Source organism: Gobio gobio (genome assembly GCF_949357685.1).
Source record: "Gobio gobio genome assembly, chromosome: 9".
Lineage (NCBI taxonomy): Eukaryota > Metazoa > Chordata > Actinopteri > Cypriniformes > Gobionidae > Gobio > Gobio gobio.
In genome coordinates, this window is record NC_137115.1 from 31,392,276 (window position 1) to 31,398,275 (window position 6,000).

The window sequence follows — 6,000 nt, forward strand, 5'->3', positions numbered from 1 at the left end:
ATGGCTACATTGCTCAACAATGCAAATAAAAACCTTTGATGCTCTCCAGATACCACACATATGCCCTGGAGCGTTTGCAAAACATGTTTTGCCAATATTAGATGGATCCCCAGGGCCCTAAGCGGTCGCTTATTTCGCTTATTGGTTAAGTCTGCCCCTGGCTATACAGTACTGCAGCTTATAATGGTTATAAACAGGGCAAAAAGTAATGGATATAGTGAAGTCTGGTCTTGTTTCTTGGTAAAACGTAAATTGTTTTGATATAATTCCATTAGTAACGACAGTAACCCTAGGCAAGTGCTAAAAAGCATTGATCCGCTGTGTAAATTACTCCCCAAAGCCAAACTTTCTATATGTCGCAAACAGAGGAGTTCAGTTAATGCCTTCAAAAGCCTTTTCTGTGTCTAAATCTATGAAAATGTGTTTTAATGATTTTAGAAATGTGATTTTAGAACATAGATGTGTGTTAGGATATGAGGCTGTAGCTGGTATTTGAGTTAAGTGTTGTTTGAGTTAAGTTGGATGTGTGACATTTCTGAAGACGTTTTTACCTGTTGAATATTTAATTGTTGATTAATGACTGATTTAATTTAGTTTTTCAATTATTTTGGATTTGTGTATTGGTGACAAAAAATTTATTCGTTAGCCAATGGCTTTTGTGTTGCACTTTTTGGTGGTGTAGGATGTATAAGGGGAACAGGTCTATTTAGCTCAAATTAATGTATTAATTATTTCATAGGGAATTTTGAAAGCGTCAATTATTTTACAGCCGAGCAAATGACTCGTCCAGCGTTCATTTGAACGGGCCGTAACTAACAACTCTGCAGCGGGTATAAATATCCAAACAAGAAACACTATTCAATAGCCAGGTAACATAGATTAGCGGAATAAGACATTAAATTCGTAAGCACATAACACAAGAACATTTATCTTTAAATACAAACAAAACTTTATTGATTACTCTAACAAATAAAACGAATACCTAACACAAACACATGCACACAAACATTCACACAAGTTGCAGAAATAAGAAAAGTGAGGAAAGAATGAGTTTTAAGAGGTTGAAATGGTGAAATCCCAAGTTTCTAGCAATACACTCAAAAAAAAAAAAGGTTCTATATGGCACCACAAATGGTTCTTGGCTTGTAATCATAGGGGAACCTTTTTAAGTGCTGTATAGCACCAATTTTGGTGCTTCAGTGGTTCTTCAGCGGTTCTTCAGAGGTTCTTCACCGGTTCTTTGACTAAGGTGCTATATAGCACCGCTAACTAAGGTGCTATATAGCACCGCTACCATATACAGAACATGTTAAGATATGGTACTATATAGCACCAAAAATGGTTCCTCTATGATAATGACGAAGAACCATTTTTGGTGCCATATAGAACCTTTTTTTTAGAGTGATATATGCAGTTATAACACATGACCTAAATGAACCATCAATCATTAACTTCCTATTGTTAACCCTCCTATTGTTTCTTTGGCAGGTTATTCAATTTGAAATCAATGCACCAGTTCAGTTAGAATCTGGTGGTTACTTGCGTTTTTGTCTCTTATCTTCTTTGAATGGCGATTCCCTTTTCCTTGGTCCTGGCTGCAAAGGGGTTCCCCCGGTTCTTTGATTCGCTGACGGTCTTGTTGTGTCTTTGATCGACGTCTTGGAAAGCCAATCACTTGGCGTGTTGGCGGATGGAAAGTCTCGTGGATGTTGTTTGAAGTTGAAGCGCGTGTTGTTGTAGTAGAATCGTTGATTTAAACTTTGCGGCAAAACTTAACTTAGAACACGAGACTCAACGGAAAGAAAAAAATAAACAAAGTAAAAGAATGGACAATAAGACGAGAATATTTAGATGGCCTGAATGAAATTGTTAACCCATTTTCTCTGATCTCGGTCTGCCACGATCGTCTGATCGTCTATCTCGTCAATATCTCTGTCATCGTAATCTGTCTGAACTAATTCTTTGTTCTGTCATCGTATTCTGTCTGAACTAATTCTTTGTTCTGTCATCGTATTCTGTGTAAACTAATTCTTTGTTCGTATTTTAAACTCAAAAGTCTGCCCATCCTCCTGGGTGGGTTCTGACCAATTAGGTATCATCTTGGTTCAGAGGTGACTGCGTCACCCCACCCCTCCCGTAAATTACCCGTTATCTATGGTCTCTTAATTTCCTGCTCTAAGCAGAGAGTAACTTTAGACATGATACCTTATTATAAGAACACAATACATTCTGCACAGATTTCAATCAAGCATCTTCTGAACTATGACCATACAATCATACTGATACCAAGCAAGGTACCCTTTCAATCAATCATTCAATAGTTATACAATTACATGAATTGTGAGTGATATATATGCATAATGGTCACGTGTATTGGTTATAGACATGATACAGAATTATGCAGTCGGAGGCTGTTTGAATGTAAGTCCGACTATCATCCTTTTGAATGATTTGATGCAGTTTATATGTAACAACAGTCTCTGTGGATTTTCCTGTGGATTTTAACCGTGTCACTCAGAGTTCATTTAAAGGTCGTTGAGAAAAAGAGGGTTTGTTTTGACTCTTTGTCAGCTTGGCGCAGACAGAATGCCGCCCATTTCTTCTTCGGTGATAGATGGTTGATTTTGGGGTCTGGGCTGCAGTTCCCGATTACGTTGTCTCTTATCGCGCTACGAAGACTCTAAAGGTATAACTTAACTAAAGGTATACCACTTCTAGGCGTGTTCCCCGAACTAAACCTTAGGAGGTTGCTTAAGGTATACCTTCTGAAGTGCGACGTCAGCAGGCGCTGTCTGTGGCGGCGGTGCTGAATTAGTTATCAATGGCTCAAAAATCGATTATTCACTCTATGCAGGGGCTGTTTAACTGCATTATGTGAGAAAGTGGTGTTCTTTATAATAGAAGCACTTCAGAAATAGTTGAAATTGCATTTATCAGGACTCGTGAGATCATATAAATATAATCCAAAGTGCAAACTAAATCCAACCGTGGAAATTGTAAATAATTTTGAAATGATTTTGCAAACCCGCAACCTCTCATGCCCAAACGTATCAACCCACTACACTGGCAGTATGCCATTTATATTATCATAATATATTTTGCCATAGTCTTCATTTACTCCACAAGCAGAGTTGATTGCCCACATCACATTATTGGTAAATCACTAATTTCTGTTATTGGATGACCTACTCAATAAAGGCGCAACACGCGAAAGATAAATCAACAGCTACAGTGGAGAAAAAAGAAAGAAAGAGAAGAGCGCCAACAGCTGAATATCGGGGCTGAGCTCCGTCAGGTTTGTCTTGACAAAGTCGGACCGACAAGATCTAAAAGCTGCTGAATTCGCTGCCATGGCAGGCGAAGTTAATTTTGAATTGCAGCTTTTGATATGGTAGCCAGGGGACTAAAGTTTTCACGGATGAAATAGTGCACATAGAAATGGCTCCGCGGACGGCGCCGTCTTTGATTTAAAACTATTTGCTGTATCGCTGCCATAGTTTGACAAAACTCCCCTCTACAATCATTGCTTTTAAATAGACTCCATAATGGTTTGCCAGCTGATATACCTTTGGATAATATAGGCTAATTAAAAAGCAAACAGCCATCAGTGTAATGACAATAGCATTATTTGCCTGAAAACAATTCAATTAGCAGAATCATATTCGTAAAGACTGAGATGTAAAAAAACAGTGGTGTCCACTATCGGAATGAACTGTCAATAGTGATAAGGTATAGCTAAGAGTGCTCCAGACCAACCTTACGAACGAATGTCTTACAGAAGGTATTCTAGATCGTTTCGGGAAACACGTATTAACGATAAGATACACCTTAAGGCATAACTTAAGAATGACGTAGTGTTAAGAAGGTTTCGGGAAATCCAGCCCTGGAGTGTTGAGTTGGGTTTTGTGTGGAATTATTTTAGAACAAATCATCTGGAAGATTAATTTGTGTCTCAAATCCTACAGTGGAATCAAATGCTTAGTAGTTGTTTCTGTATATTAAAGGGTTCGTTCACCCAAAAATGAACATTCCAAACCAGACTTTCGTTCATCTTCAGAACGCAAATGAAGATATTTTTGATTAAATCTGAGAGCTCTCTGACCCCTCCATAGAAAGACAACACAATTGGAACTTTGACGCTTCAAAAAGAGATCGGAAAACTAATCCATATGAATTGAGTGGTTTAGTCCACATTTTCTGAAGAAACTCGAAAATGTGGACTTAACCACTCAATTCGTATGGATTCGTTTTCCGATCTCTTTATGAACTTTTTGAAGCGTCAAAGTTGCAATTGTGTAGGCTGTGTCAGACAGCTCTCATATTTCATCAAAAAGATCTTCATTTGCATTCTGAAGATGAATGAAAGTCTTACAGGGTTTGAACGTCACAAGGGTGAGTAATTATTGACAGAATTTTAATTTTTTGGGTGAAAAAAAACTAACCCTTTAAGTTAGGATGTGAGAAATGATTTCAACATCAAGAAAATGACTCACATCACATTTAAGGCTATTTTCTCTTGGTACTTGGTTTTTGATCACTTGGTTCAAACCCAAATTTGATTCCACCTCCTCCGCCCCCTATATTATTTGGTTCTGAACTGCATGACATTTGCAGTATTGTACATCAAACAAAATGCACACTTCAGGTTTAAGTCTTCAGACATCTCCAAAACCAAATGGTATTAAATGAAAATCTCTTAAATCTTTCTTGTAATGAGGAAAAGGGCATATGGAACAAAAAATGTTTGGACCATAACTTCAAGCTCGCCACCCTTTGGCCAGCAGCGGGAACATTCTGCTAAACATCTCTTTTTGTGTTTCACAGGTGAAAGTCTTGGAACAACATGAGGGTGAGTACATAAATTATGACATAAATGACTTTTTTTGGTGAACTCAAGCAGTGGTTCTCATATTTGTTTCGCGTCCTTTTGTCACAAGACAATTTTTTGTCCTTTTGGTTTTGTCTGTTGAACCCAAAAACAGCTTTATTGAGAAAAACAACAATAACAGCACAACGGAAAATTCCCAAACCTTTGAAAAAAATAAATCATCTATGGAATACAAAAGGAGATGGATAAGAAGAATGTGTCAAGCTCCAGAAAGCCCATAAAAGTTTCATAAACATAGTCAACTCGTGCTATCTTTTGAAGTAATTTGATAGATTTGTATGAGGGAACGACTGGAATTTAAAGTCGGCATGAAACAGAAGTTGAGAAAAAATGTGGGGCCGGACTTGATTTTGTCTATGAGGAATTGATTGGACGCTTGAATGGTTGTGGTTTGCTATTGGTCTATCTCATGTAAATAACAGGTTGCACCGTCCTCATGCCAGTAAACACGTCATCAAAGATAAGAAGAGATGTTGTTACAAGAGGAAGGGGAAGTTGAATAAAGATTGCGATGCACATGAATTAAAACAATAATAATAATGTTGTACACAGATAAATCATTTACAATAAATACTGTAATATTCCATAAAAAACAAGAATAGTCCATTTTGATTTCATGGTAGCTTTAAACCATTGATAACCTTCCCCTCTGTCCTTCAAATATTGTGCATTAATGATACATGTAAGCATTCGACACCTGTGTGAAGAACTGTGCACAGTTCATTGGTTCCTGCGTGTATTGTCAGTGCAGTCGATTTAAATGTAAGAAAGTAAATTAGATTTTAAAACTAGGAAAGTCTCCCTCACAGTTCGAGAACGACTGCTTTAAGGGATCAGGGTGAAGGAGGTACCTCAATAGACCTTCTCTGCAGCTGTGTATTAGAAAATATGTTGAGCTGAGCTGAATATCCGGAGGATTTGTTTGCAAAACCATACAATACATTTTCACAAAAAAGTGCCTATAACTCTTATAAGATCAAGATCCACTTTAAGTGTTTCAAACCCATGTATTGCCCCTTGCCTGAAACACCTTATTGTGTCAGTCAGTTGCTTGCACGCTTTAAAAAAAATCATTTTGAACACTCCAGGCATTAAAGAGCTGGAAGTAGAAT